The 23,095-nt window shown below is 37.6% G+C and overlaps 1 protein-coding gene across 1 annotated transcript in view; it reads right to left on the bottom strand.

Annotated features, from left to right (window-relative positions):
• Window positions 1–22,128, bottom strand: part of LOC124278161 (sodium-dependent dopamine transporter-like) — an 89,482-nt gene extending 67,354 nt beyond the window's left edge. The window contains exon 1 of the mRNA XM_046713896.1: window positions 22,048–22,128. The gene's annotated coding sequence lies outside the window, so the exon portion shown is untranslated. The remainder of the gene's footprint in view (window positions 1–22,047) is intronic.
• Between the last annotated feature and the right edge of the window lie 967 nt (window positions 22,129–23,095).

The following is a 23,095-nucleotide window of genomic DNA, read 5'->3' as shown; positions in this document are numbered from 1 at the left end:
CACTGTGGGCACTTTCTGACAAGTGATTTGACCAAATTAAACATGCAGTTGTTATGAATTTATGCCATTTTTCGAAATCTTTAAATTTAAACTCGCTCGCCCATGGGCCGGCCCATGGGCTAGAATATTTACTTTTACTCAAAATACATGTTTTGGAGGTTGTAAATGAATGAGTGTATGTTTATAAGCATCATGACACAGATTTCAACTCATTTTGATTCAATTCAGCTAATTTAGAGCGATATTAAAAAATCTCGCCCATGGGCGAAAAATATGTTGGCCCATGTGCGAGAATGTTTAATTTCGCTCAGAATTCATGTTTAGGAGGTTATAAATGAATGAGTGTGTGTTTATAAACATAATGACACAAATTTCAGCTCATTTTGACTTAATTCGACTAACTTAAAACGATATTAAAAAATCTCGCGAAAAATATGTTGGCCCATTGGCGAGAATATTTACGTTTACTCAAAATACACGTTTTTCCCACATTCACACGAGCACTCAACCATACCCATTGTCGGTTGAGCCAAACCATTTTCAACTCTTGTTTTCTTAAAAGTGGCTTTCCCGGCTATAACTATCAACACATCCCAATCCGACCATCTGTCATTAATTACCTGTCATGAGCTATTAGTTGTATTGAAAGCTCTCGCCTATTGTTTCATTACTTAATTGTTTCACGGATAGGTATGTAGTCACTCCAAATTCACCATATGTGCGTGACTGTCCTCTCCGACGTCCGCGCCCATCTCTCAACCTAGCAATCGCGATCCACTTTCTACTCACTATTAAGCCATCTATAACTTCACCTCTCTCTCCAACCACTGTCTTCTCAGAGGTCCGCGTGCCTCTCTATTCCTACATTATTTCACACCAACTCTACCTCCGAACAACTACTGTCTCCTCCGAGGTCCGCGCGCCTCCAGCCACCACCGATCCCCGCCACCTCTCAAGGACCAACCATAACAAACTCCACGGTCAAGGCCGCCCATAGCCCCTCAGTCAAGGCCACTCAACCAAGCTTACTTCTGCCTCTAAGTTACTACACTCTCTCAGCCTGCCTTGCTCCCCTCAATGCTCCCATACCATCCCCTCACCCCACCCACCCTAGAAGGACTTACATGGTCCCTTCATACGTTGGCGATTGTGCACAAATTTACCCATCATTTAAAAACACAAGTATCCTACTATTATATTATCTAAATTTACTTCAAATGTTTTGTATTGTTTGTTTAACTAGCTTTCAGCTTGACGATATCACACCGATTAATGAACTCATGGGATTATCAGTTAATGCTTTTACTCAAACGGCTTCCTTCTAGCAGCTAATATAAGACACGCTGGCCGTAAGACTGTGACTCAATCTCTTCACGGCATTGGCTGGAACATTCGGTTAAAAATAATATGCTAGGACAACTGACTGGTGCGTGCTGTTGCAGATGAAAGTGTTATGGTGACAGTGCATTTTCCGATGTCATGTATTTTACTTGAATGATTACATTAATTTTATAAGTTAGGTTCAAATGTGGTAGTGCTCGCGCGCCTCTCTATTCCTTCATTATTTCACACCAACTCTACCTCCAACAACTACTGTCCCCTCCGAGGTCCGCGCGCCTCCAGCCACCACCGACCCCCGCCACCTCTCAAGGACCAACCATAACAAACTCCACGATCAAGGCCGCCCATAGCCCCTCAGTCAAGGCCAAGCTTACTACTGCCTCTCAATTACTACACTCGCTCAGCCTGCCTTGCCCCCTTCAATGCTCCCATACCACTCCCTCACCCCACCCCCGTCTAACCCCTTTTTCTTTCTTCGCCCATTATTTAATTATAAACAGCTTAACTGTTTCCAAATCAAGCTCCCACTATGCTATACAATTCTCTCCCCCCCCCACAACCATCCCCACTTTATATCTATCAGTTTAGTTCTATTCCTCATCTCTTCTCATCTAATTACATCAAACTACATTATTTTTTCTTTTCCCTTCATAATCACGGCTTTTTATTTATTATCAGGTTTGTAGCCGTTTTCATTCAAAATTCACTTAAGTTTTAGGGAGTACCCCCCACGCCCCCAAAACCCCTATTTAAATAGAAAAATGAAGCTATTCCACATAAAAAAAACATGCAAAGTACACACAATATGGCCATGCTAACACTGAGACCATTCTGATTTATTGAGCAGAGTAAGATTGGCACTATTTTGCCGGTTCTGCCACTTTTGCACTCTACCTTTTTACCTGAGGCGTGCAGATTCTTGGTGCTTTTTAGTATTTCATTTATTTGTTTAGATTGATTATTTTGGTGTTTTAACGGCTGGGGCCCGCTGAGTGAGTCTATTATAATAATTGTATTGTTATTGTGTTGTTTAACGAGCTGGACATGGAGTGTTGTTATCATGTATGTTATCATATATTAGTGGGATGCATTGATAGTAATGAAAACTTATAAGAAGATATTGTACTACAACATACAAAGCTACCCCGATAGCTCTCATCGTCACTGTCATGTCAATCCATTGTGACTGTTGCAGTCCTCCTGTACATCCTGTATATATAAGTAAGTTGGGTTTTTTTATTTATGATTTATTATTGCTAAACACACATTTAGCCGAGATGAAGAAGGGGGTTTCCAATTGCCTGTTCGCTGCTTTAAACACCTGCAAATTTATTCCATGTATGTTTTTGCTCTCGTCAGTTAGACATCCCATTTGTACGCCAATTATCAGAAGAAGAAGAAGAAGAAAATATTTTTATTTTTGTGTCACATGTTATATATAAAACATACATAAACTTAAAAACATTCAATAAAATATAACATCCGGCCATATGGCCTATGAGACACAAGGCACTATATTATATCTAAAACAGATAGTAGTAAATAAAATATCACAGCTTTGTAAGCAACAATGGAGTGTGGTATATATATTTAATTACATGAGTACAAACTGCGTTTACAAATGGTTACCGAGAAGAAAGTGTTATAATTTGTGTTTAACATGTTGTACCATAAGACCCTTAATATAACATCTGGCCTGTGAGACACAAGCCACTACATTCTACCTAAAACAGAATAGAATATCACAATTCTATAAGTAACAGTGGAGTGTGGTATATTTAATTACATGACTACAAAGTACGTTTACGTCTATTAAACATTTTAGTAACTAATGCAGCTAAGGGTTTTATTAATTTAACATTACCTAGCATATATATGGCCTGGTCGGAAGGTGGCAAGAGAGAAAAAAAAGGGTTAATATTTAATACATTTTCACACAAATCGTATCGTAAATCTGAATATAGTGGACAGCAGACCAAAAAAGTGAACTTCGTCCTCAATCGTATTGCCATCACAATATTTACAAATTCTATCGTCTAAAGGTGTTTTGGGGCGTGTAAACCTACCGACCTCTATTTCAAGAGGTAAGGTGCCACATCGTAACTTGCTAAGTGTACTGCGATCAGACAACTTTGGATCTATCAGGCGTGACTGTGATTACAACCTAGTTTTACCCACTGACGTAATAGACCTATCCCGTAGACTAACGAGATGTTTTCATATTAGTGGTTAGTGGTATATTTTAACACTAATTATGAGTTTGTTCCTTGTTGTGCAGAAATACTTTGCTCAGAATACTAATGTTTATTGACTTCGGCTTCTCACAGTTTGTGTTCATAATGTTCACTTTGATCAAAACAGGATTATAGATTTCCCATGTAACTAGTTGAGTTACTCCCACAGGTTCAGAGTTGAATACGACTGGCTGTTGGGCTTCCTCTGCTCCCCCTATGAATAACTGACAAGAAACTTGAAACCAAGATCGAGTTATCAGTTAAAACATAAACTCAATGAAGCTGCAAGTTTGCATAGTCAAACATACTATCGATGCATCGATATTTTTTCATTTCTACCATCGATTAATTGCTTTCGGAATAATTGCAATTCATTGATAGTTTGATGCATCATTACAGCCCTATTAATTATATCGCTTAATATATTCTTATGCACATAACTTTGGATCAATCCATTACCCAATAAAGGTAACAGTGCAGTGAACCTGAGTGCAACCAACCATAACTTTTGTTGATTTAACCTGTCTGACAAATGGGACGTCTAACTGATCGGAGGACACCAGAGAGTAAGTTGCATGCAATATTTTTAATATTGCCCTTGTGGATTTCCTTTATGATTTGCACACAGTATACATCACTATCTATGTAACTGTATTATTGTTATGGAGCGGCATTGACATGCTTATTTATGCTTTTTTGCCAATCCCGTCATAATATCTTGAAGAAAACATGTTCAAACTATACATTAAAATATCCATAGTATTAATATGTAGTCTTTACATTAGGCAATGAGGAATACACAACATATGCAAGATTGAGTTTGCTTTTACCTTTTTAAAAATTGTCAATATTTTTACTACAGCCGAAAAGATTTACCTTGACTTCGTTATGTACAGGTCCGTGGTTGTGGTCTCTTGGTATTTTAGAAACTATGTCGTAAGACAGTTGAGAGTGTTGATCTGTATGCAGTCTTTCTGCATGCATTTTCACGAGATCCATTCTCCCCTTTTCCTCTTTTTCACTATGAACATATAACCGTTTACACAAAGGTATCTTCCACCACGAAATGTAGAGAAAACTTTGAAGTCTAATTGTGCATTTGCCATAACTGGCAAATTCACTAACATTCTGGTACACGTGTCTTATTTCGTTTCCTGAGTGAACTGAGTTAACACATTTTACATTTGGTAGAAAGCTAGTGTCCTATTTCCTTAACACTGTCGTCACAACATCAAACATCCAAGGATCGTTACCTCGACCCAAAGGTCTAACTTACGGGACTACCCAGTAGACATCACTTGCTTGATAACGGTTTTAGCAGCTACGCCGAAACGGGGTGTCCCAGTTTGCCAGCAGATATTGTTTAAAGGTTTCAGGTAACTGAACCATTCTAATCTCTTGAAACAACAGGTGATACTCTTTTTAATTACCCCTGAGCTGGTGAACACAGTTCACCTTACCACTGCGCTGGGCTCGTGAACACAGTTCACCTCAACTGACACTAATACGAGTGAGTGATTAAATCAGTGATTGATGTTATGTTTAAACTGAACACACCACTTATCTCGTTGACATATCAATCTGATAAGGTCAAAACAGAACTACACAGAAATAACATTGATGCAGTTGCAGGGTGGTGGTTGTGTGACACCTAAGAAGAACAAATATCGCCAGCTTGAAGAACGGCTAGACCGCGAGGATAGACTGCTGCAAGATGGTGTCGAGACTCTACTTGCTTACGGTGTGTCTCACCTTGTGGGACTATGAATAATGATGTATGCTTGTGATATTGTGTATAATGTGATATTTTGTAATAATGTATGTTTGTATCATGATGGTAGTGCTAATATTGCCTAATGGTTGTATTTCATAATACTGTTGATGAGATTGATGATGATGATGATAATGTATGTTGAAATAAATGAATGAATGAAGTCACAGCGTCAATTTTATGGGCAGCCAAAATACCTTGGACCATATTACACACGGAGCAACCTGCCCTGCACGCGGGATGGCCTAAAAGTCGGGCCAAGAAAAGTCGGGCCGGGCTTGGCCACCGGGTAATACTAAAAATGGATTGCAGAATATTAAAACGAAACCTGCACATTTGGGTCGATACACTTCCCGCCTTCACAAATGCATAGTTTGATTGAAAATGTATAGTTAATGGGGAAAAGACCAACACAACAACAAAGTCTACATACCGAGATTCCCGTAGAAAAGACACCGTCTTGTTGTTATGTGTTTTCCTTGATATGTCTATGAGGGAAGGCTGCTTACTTCCCTTAGCTTGTGACATCCTGGGGTCCTGGGCAGGAAGTGACAGTGTTTTGACTGCTTTTCTTTCCTTAATTAAGATATAAGGGTTCCCTAATTAACTTTTATTGTCTCAGGCTGAATCAGCACGGGATGTTTATGTTAAAGAGACGTGGATATGGGCGAATGTCAACCGGCAAATATGACATGATTATGTATATTAAAAGAAATATTTGAAATCACAAACTTTTGTAACATGTTATAAAGGATCAAACAAAGTATGCATTCACAAACACAAAAATTCTTATGTGTTTTCATTGTAAACAATACCAGCCCAAATCCGATAGCCAGCGCGTTTGCATATGCTTATATTTACTAATACACATGAAACACAAAATAGTATTATATCTACCTAAATACCACATAAAGTAAAGTTAAAGTGAAGCCCCTTTCTCTCTCCATTCCCAACGATTTAGGAAAATAATGTCCTCGGAAAACAAAATCCGCAATCAAAAGTGTTTAGTCTCTGTTCGGCCCGACTTGGCCCGTGATGTCAAAAACAACTTAAACCTCACACGTGTATCTTGAAATGTGTTTATATCCATAGATTAGTATTATATCTACCTAAATATCAATGTGTGATGTTACAAAATGTCACATGTAAAGATAACTACTCCGTTAAAGTGAAGCCCTTGTCTCACATTTTTCAAAATAGTCTCAATCAAAAGTGTTTGGTCTCTGTTTGGCCCGACTTGGCCCGTGCTCTCAAAAACAAACTAAACCTCACAGATGTATCTTGAAATGCGTTTATATCCATAGATTAGTATTATATCTACCTAAATATCAATTTATGATGTTACAAAATGCCACATGTAAAGATAACACTGGTTCATTAAAGTGAAGCCCTTTCCTCTCTCCATTCACAATATAGTCTCAATCAAAAGTGTTTAGTCTCTGTTCAGCCCAACTTGGCCCGTGCTGTCATAAACACCTAAAACCTCACACATGTATCTTGAAATGTGTTTAAATCCATAGATTAGTATTATATCTACCTAAATATCAATGTGTGATGTTACAAAATGTCACATGTAAAGATAACTACTCCGTTAAAGTGAAGCCCTTGTCTCACATTTTTCAACATAGTCTCAATCAAAAGTGTTTGGTCTCTGTTTGGCCCGACTTGGCCCGTGCTCTCAAAAACAAACTAAACCTCACAGATGTAACTTGAAATGCGTTTATATCCATAGATTAGTATTATATCTACCTAAATATCAATTTATGATGTTACAAAATGCCACATGTAAAGATAACACTGGTTCATTAAAGTGAAGCCCTTTCCTCTCTCCATTCACAATATAGCCTCAATCAAAAGTGTTTAGTCTCTGTTCAGGCCGACTTGGCCCGTGCTGTCAAAAACAACTTAAACCTCACACATGTATCTTGAAATGTGTTTAAATCCATAGATTAGTATTATATCAACCTACATATCACTTCACAGAGTCTAGAAGCGTAGTATTTGAAGCAAATACCTTGCTCAAAGTGAAGCCCTATTTTCTATACATTCTCAACAAAGACACAGTATCACAAGCGTTCGGTCCGCTCAAACGCACCTTATACCTCACAGATGTATCTTGAATGTGTTTAAATCTATAGATTAGTATTATATCTACCTAAATATCAATGTGTGATGTTACAAAATGCCACATGTAAAGATAACTGGTTCGTTAAAGTGAAGCCCTTTCCTCTCTCCATTCACAATATAGCCTCAATCAAAAGTGTTTAGTCTCTGTTCAGCCCGACTTGGCCCGTGCTGTCAAAAACACCTTAAACCTCACACATGTATCCTGATTTCTGTCTATATCTCTAGAATAGAGTTATATCTACCTAAGTACGTCTTTATAGAGTCTCAAAGCGTTGTATTTGAAGCAAACACGTTGCTGAAAGTGAAGCCATATTTTTCTATACATTCTCAACAACCACACAGTATCACAGTCATGCTTTCGGTCCGGTTTGGCCCGGGCTCTCAAAAACAAATTAAACCCCACACATATGTCCTGATTTGTGTTTAATTCCATAGATTAGTATTATATCTACCTAAATATCAATGTGTGATGTTACAAAATGCTACATGTAAAGATAACTAGTGAAGCCCTTTTCTCTCTCCATTCACAATATACTTGGCTAATGTTTATCATATATATTCTAGATAACTGTGGATAAACACTGCTGTCCTCAATGACTGAATGTAATCTCATTCGCAACTACCAAATTTGCAGACATATGACTTGCTGTGAAATAGCTATGGTAAAAGACGTGATCAAAGTCTGTCTCACCACAGGTATCTATGACAAACTGATCAAACGAATCGATAACATATGGTTCACACAAAAGCCAAAAGGGAAACCATGGTACATTTGTACATTGAAAATAGGCCAAATCATCCGCTACTTTTGTGGTTGTTGCAAACTATATTTGATTTACACTGCTTAAATAGCTTTTAAATGTACCATCAAATCTCTTATAAATTTAAGTGTTCCGTAAGTTTACCAAACAAAACGTAAATAATCTTCAGGTTCCATATTCTTTCAATTAGGTTTCCGTTTTCCTGAAATTAATTTTATTTTATGTGACAATATCTTTTATTTGAATTCTGATGTAAAGAAACACTGACATCACGAAACTAAAACCTATATAATACATAGGCAGTTTAACGTAGGTTAATGTAGGTTTCTGGATATATGCATATGGAGTCAAATATATTTTTCTACGATCGTTTCATTCAAGTTCTCAATAATAGAAACCATCAATGATGGTTTCCAGTTGCTTTATGCAATGGAAACTAACAATGATACATTACTGTCAGTTTCCATTTCTGGAAACTAACCTTGTTTGTTTCCGACAGTTTTCAGTCGCTGAAACTAACCGTGTTAGTTTCAGCAACAGGAAACTGCCAGAAACAAACAATCATAGTTTCCGTGAGCGGAAATCTACATGATTCTGGCATTACCCAGTTTCATGTAGGTTTCCGGAAATCTGGAAACCCTGTTATTTTTGCTGTGTATAGTCTCAATCAAAAGTGTTTAGTCTCTCTTCAGCCCGACTTGTCCCGTGCTGTCATAAACACCTTAAACCTCACACATGTATCTTGAAATGTGTTCATATCCATAGATTAGTATTATATATCTACCTAAATATCACTTCACAGAGTCTCAAAGCGTAGAATTTGAAGCAAAAACGTTGCTGAAAGTGAAGCCCTATTTTCTATACATTCTCAACAACCACACAGTATCACAGTCATGCTTTCGGTCCGGCTTGGCCCGGGCTCTCAAAAACAACTTAAACCCAACACATATGTCCTGATTTGTGCTTAATTCCATAGATTAGTATTATATCTACCTAAATATCACCTCGTGATTTTATAAATGCCACATATAAAGATAACTGGTTCGTTAAAGTGAAGCCCTTTTCTCTCTCTCCATTCACAATATAGCCTCAATCAAAAGTGTTTAGTCTCTGTTCAGCCCGACTTGGCCCGTGCTGTCAAACAATCTAAACCTCACACATGTATCTTGAAACGTGTTTATATCTATAGATTTGTATTATATCTACCTAAAAACGTCTTTATAGAGTCTCAAATCGTTGTATTTGAAGCAAACACCTTGCTTAAAGTGAAGTCCTATTTTCTATACATTCTCAACAAAGACACAGTATCACAAGCTTTCGGTCCGGCTTGGCCCGCGCTCTCAAACGCACCTTAAACCTCACAGATGTATCTTGAAATGTGTTTAAATCCATAGATTGGTATTATATCTACCTAAATACCTCTTTATTGAGGCTCAAAGCTTTGTACATGTATTTGAATCTAACACGTTGCTTTAAGTGAAGCCCAGTGTTCAATCTGGCTCTGTGCGGGCTAATGAAATTAATACACCTGTTAATTACACCTGTATTCAGCTGTATTCTTAATCTACTACCCTCTATTTGAAGGTCCTGCCATGATTTTGAACATATCTCCAGTTTCCAAGTTTAATAAATATCAGAGGGTATCAGCTAAATTGACTTGCCGTATGAGATGTTAGCTTGCTGTGTTGCCCAGCTCAGGTTCACCATGGAGAACATTGCCTCTTGTCTAATTGCAATCAGCTAGGTGTTGTGATTCAATTAACATACTCCATTGTTGCCCTTAATTACCGTTCAGGGCCCTTAAGTGTTATTGATTACTCCACCGTTTCTTCATTACGTTTATCACAGATGTATATATAATATATAATAGATATATATAAAATTATTTATGCTTCCACTCGTGTTATATGATGCGTATGGGATGTTCTCCGTACATGTTTCAGGTATAAACATTAATGAATACTAGTACCGATACAGATGGCAGGCTTTACATATAATTAACTTAATAAATATCAGAAGATATTACACCCAATTATATGACATGAAATGCTTGAAAGAGGTGGGTTTTTTAGTGGTTCAGAATACAGGATGTTCTCCATACAGTTTCCACAGTATAAACATCAATTCATACTAGTACAGATATAGATAGCCGTCTGAAACTATTCATGACATGATTTGAACATATCAGTAATTTAATAAATATCAGAGGGTATCAGCTAAATTGACTTGCCGTATGAGATGTTATGGTTATATAATTTGAACATACGAAAGTATGAAAACACATCCACGGCAATGACACTGTCAGACTGTATACCTGCTGAAGCTCTAAAAAGTTAAACATGTATTGATCTTTTATTTAGACTGTTTACATTTTGTTTTGAAAACAATAAGTGCCCGGATATTTGGCGTACTAGTTTAATAAATCCTATCAAGAAGCCCGAGGGTGACCAACGTGATCCATTGGGTTATCGCGGTATTTCACTGCTTTCAGTCCCATGTAAAATATACTCAGATATCCTTAATACTAGACTTACAAAGTGGTTAGAATTACATGATATATTGGTTGAGGAACAAAATGGCTTCCGATCCAAGCGTAGTACTCAAGAACATATTTACAGTCTATATTCAGTAATCAATAACAGAAAGCTAACTGGGAAACCTACTTTTGTGTGCTTCATCGATGCAATGAAAGCGTTTGATAAGGTAGATCGAAATTGTCTATGGTTTAAACTGTTAAAACTTGGAATCAAAGGGAAATTCCTTTATGCTGTTCAATCTATGTACAATAACTCTAACGCCCGTGTACGTATAAACAACTGTTTCACTGATTTATTTAATGTAAATTCCGGTGTTAGGCAGGGTTGTGTAATGTCACCGACTTTGTTTTCTATTTACATCAATGACCTAGCAGAAGAAATCAACGCTCTCAATTGTGGTGTAAACATTGACGGAGTTATGTTGAGTACACTACTGTACGCTGATGATATTGCTTTGATAGCAGGAGACGATTGCGTTGATAACTGGTGTAAACGTTGGCGTTTAACTATTAATAAGAAGAAAACTAATGTCGTTCATTACCGACCCTGTTGTTTCAATAGATCACAAATTGTATTCAAAATTGGTGATGTTACTATTGACTATACCAGTGCGTATAAATATCTGGGCGTTTGGTTGCAGGAAAACATTGATATGAACTTTACAGCTAAAGAAATCGCTAAATCTGCTAGTCGAGTACTTGGTGTTATCATGTGTAAATTCAGATCTTGTGGTGGTTTGGCTTATAATGTCTTTAATACTTTATACAATAACCTTGTCCAGCCGATCTTATCCTATGGGTCAGCCATATGGGGCACAAAACAATTCAATTGTATAAATGCAGTACAAAACAAGGCCTGTAGATTCTTCCTGGGCGTTGGCAGTAAGACTCCAAATCTAGCGGTCCGGGGAGAGATGGGTTGGACAACTCCATTTTCTAAACAAAAAATTGAAATTGTGCGGTTCTGGAGTAAGCTGTGTTCTACTGAGCAGCCGAGAATACCTAGTGCTGTATGCAGATGGTCTAATACTTTTCCAAAATCCTGGAATAAAATTGTTGTAAATATTCTTAACAAATTGGATCTCCCCGTGGTTGACCTATATAATATGTCTAAAATGGAATTTATTACGCCTCACTGTGGATACGATCATTAGATTGTCAGGACTGGAATAAAGAACTTTGGAACGACCGAGGGAAACCTAACGGGAAAGAACTCCGTACTTACAGAAAGTTTAAGAAACTATTAACAGCTGAACCATATGTCACTGAACTTCTGCCTAGATCTCATCGCAGTACACTTAGCAAGTTACGATGTGGCACCTTACCCCTTGAAATAGAGGTCGGTAGATTTACACGCCCTAAAACACCTTTAGAGGATAGAATTTGTAAATGCTGTGATGGCAATACGATTGAGGACGAAGTTCACTTTTTGGTCAGCTGCCCACTATATTCGGATTTACGATATGATTTGTGTGAAAATGTACTAAATATTAACCCTTTTTTTTCTCTCTTGCCACCTTCCGACCAGGTCAAATATATGCTAGGTAATGTTAAATTAATAAAACCCTTAGCTGCATTAGTTACTAAAATGTTTAATAGACGTAAACGCACTTTGTAGTCATGTAATTAAATAGACCACACTCCACTGTTGCTTAGAGAATTGTGAGATTCTATTCTGTTTTAGGTAGAATGTAGTGGCTTGTGTCTCACAGGCCAGATGTTATATTAAGGGTCTTATGGTACAACATGTTAAACACAAATTATAACACTCTTTCTTCTTGGTAACCATTTGTAAACGCAGTTTGTACTCATGTAATTAAATATATATACCACACTCCAATGTGGCTTACAAAGCTGTGATATTTTATTTACTACTATACTGATTTAGATATAATATAGTGCCTTGTGTCTCATAGGCCATATGGCCGGATGTTATATTTTATTGAATGTTTTAAAGTTTATGTATGTTTTATATATAACATGTGACACACAAATATAAATGTTTTCTTCTTCTTCTTCTTCTTCTTCTTCTTCTGATAATCCTGTTTTCCTGAACACGCATACAGACAATAAAAGTATTAGAGAGAGAAGTGGGAGAAGTATGTTTTCATTAAATCCACAGTGTCTCGCCTAACTGGCCGAGCTGGGCAGTAGCAGCCTATTTTCAAATCATCTGATCTTTACATGTTGCATTTGATAACATTACAAGGTGATATTTAGGTAGATATAATACCAATCTATGGATTTTAACACATTTCAAGATACATCTGTGAGGTATAAGGTGCGTTTGAGCGCCCGGGCCAAGCTGGACCGAATGCTTTTGATACTGTGTCTTTGTTGAGTATGTATAGAAAATAGGACTTCACTTTAAGCAACGTGTTTGCTTCAAATACAACGATTTGAGACTCTATAAAGACGTTTTTAGGTAGATATAAAGCTTGTGATATTGTGTCTTTGTTGAGAATGTATACAAAAATAGGGCTTCACTTTGAGCAAGGCGTTTGCTTCAAATACTACGCTTTGAGACTCTGTGAAGTGAAATATAGGTAGATATAATACTAGTCTATGGATTTAAACACATTTCAAGATACATGTGTGAGGTTTAAGGTGTTTTTGACATTACGGGCCAAGTCGGGCTGAACAGAGACTAAACACTTTTGATTGAGACTATATTGTGAATGGAAAGAGAAAAGGGCTTCACTTTAACGGAGCAGTTATCTTTACATGTGACATTTTGTAACATCACACATTGATATTTTGGGAGATATAATATTAATCTATGGATTTAAACACAAATCAAAATACATGCGTGGGGTTTAAGTTGTTTTTGAGAGCGCGGGCCAAGGCGTACCGAACGCTTGTGATACTATTTGTTGAGAATATGTAGAAAAGAGAGCTTCAGTTTCAGCAACGTTTTTATTTCAAATACTACGCTTTGAGACTCTGTGAAGTGATATTTAGGTAGATATAACACTCATCTATGGATATATACACATTTCAAGATACATGTGTGAGGTTTAAGTTGTTTTTGACATCACGGGCCAAGTCGGGCTGAACAGAGACTAAACACTTTTGATTGAGGCTATATTGTGAATGGAGAGAGGAAAGGGCTTCAATTTAATGAACCAGTTATCTTTACACGTGGCATTTTGTAACATCACACATTGATATTTAGGTAGATATAATACTAATCTATAGATTTAAACACATTCAAGATACATCTGTGAGGTATAAGGTGCGTTTGAGCGCCCGGGCCAAGTCGGACCGAACGCTTGTGATACTGTGTCTTTGTTGAGAATGTATAGAAAATAGGGCTTCACTTTGGGCAAGGTGTTTGCTTCAAATACTACGCTTTGAGACTCTGTGAAGTGAAATGTAGGTAGATATAATACTAATCTATGGATTTAAACACATTTCAAGATACATGTGTGAGGTTTAAGGTGTTTTTGACATCACGGGCCAAGTCGGGCTTAACAGAGACTAAACACTTTTGATTGAGACTATATTGTGAATGGAGAGAGAAAAGGGCTTCACTTTAACGGAGCAGTTATCTTTACATGTGACATTTTGTAACATCACACATTGATATTTAGGGAGATATAATACCAATCTATGGATTTAAACACATTTCAAGATACATCTGTGAGGTATAAGGTGCATTTGAGCGCCCGGGCCAAGCCGGACCGAAAGCTTTTGATACTGTGTCTTTGTTGAGAATGTATAGAAATAGGGCTTCACTTTGAGCAACGTGTTTGCTTCAAATACTACGCTTTGAGACTCTGTGAAGTGAAATGTAGGTAGATATAATATTAACCTATGGATTTAAACACAAATCAGAATACATGTGTGGGGTTTAAGTTGTTTTTGAGAGCCCGGGCCAAGGCGTACCGAACGCTTGTGATACTGTTTGTTTAGAATATGTAGAAAAGAGAGCTTCACTTTCAGCAACGTTTTTATTTCAAATACTACGCTTTGAGACTCTGTGAAGTGATATGTAGGAAGATATAATACTCATCTATGGATATAAACACATTACAAGATACATGTGTGAGGTTTAAGGTGTTTTTGACATCACGGGCCAAGTCGGGCTGAACAGAGACTAAACACTTTTGATTGAGGCTATGTTGAGAATGGAGAGAGAAAAGGGCTAACTTTAACGAACCAGTTATCTTTACATGTAGCATTTGATAACATTACAAAGTGATATTTAGGTAGATATAATACCAATCTATGGATTTAAACACATTTCAAGATACATCTGTGAGGTATAAGGTGCGTTTGAGCGCCCGGGCCAAGCCGGACCGAAAGCTTTTGATACTGTGTCTTTGTTGAGAATGTATAGAAAATAGGGTTTCACTTTGATCAAGGTGCTTGCTTCAAATACTACGCTTTTAGACTCTGTGAAGTGATATGTAAGTAGATATAATACTAATCTATGGATATAAACACAAATCAGGATACATGTGTGAGGTTTAAGTTGTTTTTGACATCACGGGCCAAGTCGGGCTGAACAGAGACCAAACACTTTTGATTGAGGCTATGTTGAAAAATGTGAGACAAGGGCTTCACTTTAACGGAGCAGTTTTCTTTACATGTGGCATTTTATAACATTACAAAGCGCTATTTAGGTAGATATCATACCGGTCTATGGAATTAAACACATTTCAAGATACGCGTGTTACGTTTAAGCTGCTTAAGCCGGGCGGAAAATTGATGCCGAGATAATGTTGAGAGTGTGGGGAAGAAATCGTATCATTTAAATGTGGGCATGCTTTAAATACGATGAATAGTGAATTTATGGGGTGGTATGTGATTGGATATAGATGTAAAATCATTTTCGAGCCGACGGAAATGTGTATCAGAATTGGCTGAAGTATTTATACGTATTAAATCCCGTTTCGTTTAACGATTCCACTTTTATACGTAACCTCGGTCAGCCAGTTCACAGGCTTCTCGTCTTCCTGGGTTTTAGCCGATTTACTCGTAATAAAGTTATTATGGTACGCGTTTGTGGCTTCCGATTGATCATTATTATCATGAGTGTATGTTGCATTGATTAATTGTAGGCATGGTTTTTGTTAATGGGTTTATTAGCCAATAATAGATTTGGCCCGCCTTGGCCCGGCCCGGCCCGCCTTTTAGGCCATCCCCCTGCACGCTCATTCATGTGTGTCCTCTTATCCCAGGTAACCCACTGCTGCCTGCTGGGGGTACACCTCCGAAACGCCGCTTACATTATAATAAAGAAGTTGTATATCCATATAACTTTCTCCGTTGTTGAAATTATCATGGTCTCAACAGATATTGCATTGCCATACGAGTTCGTGAGAGATTTTCAAGTTATTGTGTTGTCATCCACATGTTGATTTAGCTGGTTTCTTCCTCATTTCCAATTTCATCATTCTGTTGAGTATTTCAGTGTAGCTCGCAAAGACGAGGTCACGGAACGGAACGATGACGTTTAGTGTATCTCCGTGTTCAGTTACGTAATTTCCGCAAAGCGCCTGCGACAATTTGCGCCGAAAAAGTCGTTGTGTCCCATCCGTTGGTCTTGTGTATTGGAGTTAAACAGCCATGACTTTCAAGTGTATTTTGCTTTCCATATATTCAATCCATTGATCACACTGGGCTAGTTGTGAGATGTACAGGTGCTCGTGAGGGTGTTTTGTTTAAAAAGACTGACTGCGCATATCGCGCAGCCAAATATCGCACATTCTAAGGAAATCTCGAATTGATTGTTTTAGGTGTCAGCCCGATCTGTCGACAAATAAAAAATAGGATGTTGCTAATCGTCGACAGAACAAAAAACCCGGAGTGTCGACATCGCGTGGTCAACATACCGTGACGGTGTTAATTAGTGAAAGAGAATGTTTGCAAGTGACCATGTTCGTTCATGAGTAAATGAATTACGTTAATTATAGAGAATGTCTTTTTAACAATTTGTAAGAGAATTAAGGTTGCAAACAAACTATTATTTTTAAAATACGTTATGTGATTGGAAGGATTACCATTTTGGAGTTTAACATGCAAAAAAATACCGGAAAGAAACAGAGAGCTTACATATTATTTTGTGATATTGGGAGTAGAAGGGTTATTGGAATGCTGTTAAAACCATTTATTTGGATACATTTGGATTCCGTTACTACCACCTGGGTAGAAGGTCCATGGACTCTGCCAAACTGGAATTATTTTGAAAATGATGGACATAGAACTAACAATAATTTGGAAGATAGGCGCAATAAAATCAACAAGTATGCCATAAAGACACATCCGAATGTGTTTGAGGTTGTGCAAATGCTGCAAAAAGAACAGCCAGCTACTGAAGTTAAACTTCAGCAGATCTGAGGACAGCAGAGGTCCCGTCCGTAGACGTCGCTACCGAATCATCGACGCTAGGATTCGGTCCTTCTTGCCAACAGACTTACTGACTTGAACTACACAGACCATGTGTCAGAGTTGCTTCATCTTGGCTGAACATTACAGATTACTTTAGTGCAGTTATTAAGGAGTTTTGGCAAGAAGAAATATCTGGACTCATCTTTCATATATACTCATGCCAATAATGGTTGTCACCCCCTTAATTTTTTTTAATTGGAGAGGGGGTGTGGGGTGGAGTGTGAGGTGTGTGTGGGGTTGGGTTGGGGAGGGGGGTGACAACCATTATTGGCATGAGTATATTTATTGCTTATACACATGCAGAAATCACTTATTTCTATAATACACACACACACAAATATATATTGTGTGAGATTTCTGAAATATATATACAAATATGTTATATTGTGTGACATATGATACATACATATTGTCTTCTTTATATATATCTCTGTTTCAATTGGTTTGTTCATTTCGAGAACACTGGGCGTGAAGTCACTCATGGAGAACATCATCTCCCTTTCCACGGACTGTCGACAAGTAATTTGGACGGATTATTTGTTGTTGTCGACAGTCCGGGTATAAACCTTGTTTTATAAGGTGTCGAAATGGTGTTAAATTCTCTTTTGTGCATTAACTTATTTGTCATGCAAAATTGGTGTGTTTATATGTGTGATTGAACAACCCTGTTTACTGCGATAGGAATAGGAACTTTGACCTTTCTCAAGACGTGCACATTTATGCGTATATGCTCTTGAAAACCTTGTTTGGCAAGATGTGCCTTTCAATTGTGCTATTGTGTGCATGTTCATATTGTATTTCAATTTGGAACATATGGTTTAAACATATATATATTCTCAGAGAATCTGGTTTGGGCATGCAAAACATTGCTTTTATTAATACCTCACCAGTACATATATAATATAACAGAATACAAAAATATTACACAAGAACTGGATACACAAAAACTTCAAATTAATTCCTATCATAAGCGGTAACAAACTGTCACTGACGCCTTCGGCTAGGTGGATAAAACGGGACGCAAAAATCCCCCTATACCCCGCATCACAATAGTACACAGAATTTATCTTAACGAATGTTTAAAGACAGACAGACAGATAGACATAGTTTATTAAAGTGTCCCATGTATGTAAACAAGATATAAAATACATATAAAATAAACACATAATGTTTTACATACATCCAGCCTTAACAGGCTTAGGAGACACTGTTATCTAGAAGGTCAAAATATACATCATAGCAAGACTTTTATAAAACCATATAAATACATAACCTTAGGCAAAATTATCTTAAATCTCTCTTCATGTAAATATAGCATCAAAACAAGCTGAAACTCAGTCATATATTTCACTAACATGGTACTGACTAGTCGATTTGAACCAGTGCTTCACGGTGGATGCATGTTTTTTTCAATGGGGCGGGATATTAATGATATATTCTGCCTGATGATTTGTACAACACCACCCAAGCAGTGTACGATCGTCCACCCGGCATACATGGAAATTTGTTCGGTTGTAGGAAAAAAAGTCATAGGAAAAAAAGGCATGTAAAAAAAGCCATAGATTTGGGCAGGAAAAAAGGTCATAGGAAGAAAAGTCATAACTCAAAAAAGGTCAGTATTGATAATGAGTTTATTTAACAACTCATAACAATATTATCATCAACAGCACTACCACATTTGAACCTAACTTATAAGATTAATGTAATCATTCAAGTAAAATACATGACTCGGAAAGTGCTCTGTCATCATAACACTTTCATCTGCAACGGCACTACATCAGTCAGTTTTCCTAGCATATTTTATTTAACCGAATGTTCTAGCCAATGCGTGAAGAGATTGAGTCACAGTCTTACGACCAGCGTGTCTTATATTAGCTGCTAGAAGGAAGCCATTTGAGTAAAAGCATTAACTGATAATCCCATGAGTTAATTAATCGGTGTGATATCGTCAGGCTCAAAAGCTAGTTAAACAATCAAAAACATTTGAAGTAAATTTAGATAATATAATAGTAGGATACTTGTGTTTTTAAATGATGGGTAAATTGTGCACAATCGCCAACGTATGAAGGGACCATGTAAGTCCTTCTAGGGTGGGTGGGGTGAGGGGGTGGTATGGGAGCATTGAGGGGGGCAAGGCAGGCTGAGAGAGTGTAGTACTTGAGAGGCAGAAGTAAGCTTGGTTGAGTGGCCTTGACTGAGGGGCTATGGGCGGCCTTGACCGTGGAGTTTGTTATGGTTGGTGCTTGAGTGGTGGCGGGGATCGGTGGTGGCTGGAGGCGCGCGGACCTCGGAGGAGACAGTAGTTGTTCGGAGGTAGACTTGGTGTGAAATAATGAAGGAATAGAGAGGCGCGCGGACCTCTGAGAAGACAGTGGTTGGAGAGAGAGGTGAAGTTATAGATGGATTGATAGTGAGCAGAAAGTGGATCGCGATTGCTAGGTTGAGAGATGGGCGCGGACGTCGGAGAGGACAGTCACGCACATATGGTGAATTTGGAGTGACTACATACCTATCCGTGAAACAATTAAGTAATGAAACAATAGGCGAGAGCTTTCAATACAACTAATAGCTCATGACAGGTAATTAATGACAGATGGTCGGATTGGGGTGTGTTGATAGCCCGGGAAAGCCACTTTTAAGAAAACAAGAGTTGAAAATGGTTTGGCTCAACCGGCAATGGGTATGGTTGAGTGATCTTGTGAATGTGGGTCTCCCGGCAATGCGCTATTAGGTAATCCATGTTACCGTAAATAATGCAGATTTTTTAATATCGCTCTAAATTAGCCGAATTAAGTCAAAATGAAGTGAAATTTAAGTCATGATGCTTATAAACATACGCTCATTCATTTACAACCTTCAAAACTTGGAAAAACATGTATTTTGAGTAAAAGTAAATATTCTCGCCAATGGGCCAACATATTTTTCGCCCATGGGCGAGATTTTTTAATATCGTTTTAAGTTAGTCGAATTAAGTTAAAATGGGTTGAAATGTGTGTCATGATGTTTATAAACACACACTCATTCATTTATAACCTCCTAAACATGAATTCTGAGCGAAATTAAACATTCTCGCACATGGGCCAACATATTTTTCGCCCATGGGCGAGATTTTTTAATATCGTTCTAAGTTAGTCGAATTAAGTTAAAATGGGTTGAAATTTTTTCATCCTTGGCATATATCCATAACAACTGCATGTTTAATTTGGCCAAATCACTTGTCAGAAAGTGCCCACAGTGCGGAGAGTTTCTGGACTTTTGTGAGTCCAGAATTAAATTGTGACGTGTTCAATTGAATGTATTAATGATTCCCGGTGTACAAACTGTTGTGAAAGTGTAAACATGCACACGCTTGGTATAACCTCTCTTTAATTCAGAATCCAGACAATATTCCATTTAGATGTTTTCTTAAGTTTCTGTTACCCGAAGGAATATACGGTACACCTATTTTGATTCAATGTCTCGGGTAGAAAATAGAAAATGCTAGTGACTGCAATTAGTTCATTAGGTAAGATAACTAAGCAGCTGCAGGTTTGATATGATGTATGGTAAAAAGAAGTGTCAGTATCCATAATGAAGTTGAAAATCGAGTAGATATTGTTGACATATTTGGTTTAATAGTTCTTATCTATAGAATATTGTTTATCAGATATATTTTATCTGAGAAAGGAAAAACACCGTTAGTCTATATATGCTATGTAACACAAAAATCATCTACACTAGTACCCTGTTAACCTACCTTATATTTACTCAATTTGTAAGAGGCAAGTGTGAATGAAACTTAATAAGACGTGTTAGCTTGCATAATACTGCTTTTTTTGCCAGACTCATAGGTGATATGATTAATGAGGTCACATGAACGTTGATTTCATGCGTGTTAAAGTATCTGAAAAATGAATGAGTGAGTGAGTTTAGTTTTACGCCACACTCAGCAATATTCAGTGATTGAGTTTAGTTTTACGCCACACTTAGCAATATTCCAGCGGCGGTCTGTAAATAATCGAGACAATCCATTGATCAACAGCAGGAGCATTGATCTATGCAATTGGGATACGATGACATGTGTCAACCAAGTCAGCGAGCCTGACCACCCAATCCCGTTAGTCTCCTCTTACGACAAGCCTGGGTTACTGAAGATCAATTCTAACCCGGATCTTCACGAACCAGGTATTTTACGTAATGGAAACATGTGATCATCTTGTTTGAGCACCGGTAACCTGAAAATGCAAAATCTGTTCAAATACATGGCCTTGCTATCCGGCATAATACGTACATATCTAGGGTGTGTAAACATTTGAAACTTTGAAAATTTACATATGTTTCCCCACCTAAGGAAATTTCCATATGTAGAACCCTTGTAAATTTCATCACCCACATTAATTAAAAGAAATGAATTGGGAACACTCTATAATCACGCATTTGCTGGCTTATGTTTTTGAATTCATGCTAGGAAATACCTGAAAATCCGTCCATAGCATACATGAACGAGGTGCTTGTGCATACGACAATATGCGATGAGCGTATGTTTCAAAGGTACAGCTTGTATGAAATATATGCCCGAAGTTAGGAAATATCTGGAAACATACGTAAATCCGGTCATAGTATGTATTTCCTACAGTGTTTGCGTATATTTCATTGGTGTACAGTCCATATTTTGGTCCTGTGATGATACACCCGCCCTTATAATCCACACTGCATATCTTGGCCATGTTGAACACCAGTTTTTGTCACCCTCCATTACACTAGGGGATTAATAGCCATGCAGTTTGTCAGCACAGCGGCTCAAGTGCGTTAAGGTTGCACAGAATCTCCGTTGTCGCTCTTTGCTGTTTCCTCTGATGACTGAACTACATTTATTGTTATTAGACTATACAAGATACTCACTGTTCTCGTTTTTGGCCAAGGACTAAGTTTGTTGCGTGTCCCACCGGTGGGGGTGGGTGACCTCGACTTTACCAGACATCCGGGTCATCACTGTTTGTCATTCATTCCCGAGATTTTGAAAGCGCGCAGTGAGGCAAATATCTATTACGATTATGGAAATGATGTTGTCGGTTTTGTTGAATGCTTAGATTTAGAAAAAAATCAGGGCAGCACTTCTAACCGGGACTATTGTGGCGGTCCTGTTGATTACGACACAGCCTCATGAGCAACAAGAAAAGCGACACAATCATTACCCAAATCGTATGTCTCTAAAGTCTGATATTCCATAACCTCGCATCGATAAACATGATATAAATAGCAAACTCTTGAAAGGTAGGCCAGGGCTATACAAGGTTTAAAATACATAATGCTGAAAACATACGAATGATTGCACTTTCAACATTGTCGTTGCATATATGACAAAAATTACACTTATAAACTGTGACTATAAAGATTAAGGAGAATAACACTTATATTACATGATTTGCAAACGCTTGTTTACATCATTGGTAATTTAAATGTAATTGTTGAAAAAGTAAGAGAATTAGAGTTGCATAGAAAATATAGCATATGTGTACATTTATATCACAGTAAAACGCTAACTGTAACTGCGATCCGTGTGGTAGGCTGATATTGAGCATTGAGTGTTTCCGGACACAATAATTTCATTCGGAAAGAATCCACTGACAGGGAACAGCTAACTTGCTCTGTGCTTGCTGTGGCTACTATTTAGAGACACTAAACTGACAATCTTTTCTTATCCCCTTTCCAAACATGTATGTGACGAAACATAAAAAGCCGCGGTGTTACGACGTAAATTGTAATAAAAACGCAAATTGTAATAAAAATTGACGTAAATTGTAATAACAGTCCTAATCACTCGTAAATACGCGTGTGTTTGTTTTACGTTGCGTTTCATACATCATATAAGCTTGTTAGGGAGATAACTCAAGGAAGAAATGATGGATTTTGTTCAAATTTGCTACCAAGGTATATTGGCGAGATGCAC

This window comes from Haliotis rubra, unplaced genomic scaffold, assembly GCF_003918875.1.
Source record: "Haliotis rubra isolate DU_JTF1 unplaced genomic scaffold, ASM391887v1 Scf232, whole genome shotgun sequence".
Lineage (NCBI taxonomy): Eukaryota > Metazoa > Mollusca > Gastropoda > Lepetellida > Haliotidae > Haliotis > Haliotis rubra.
This window is presented reverse-complemented; position numbering and strand designations above follow the sequence as displayed.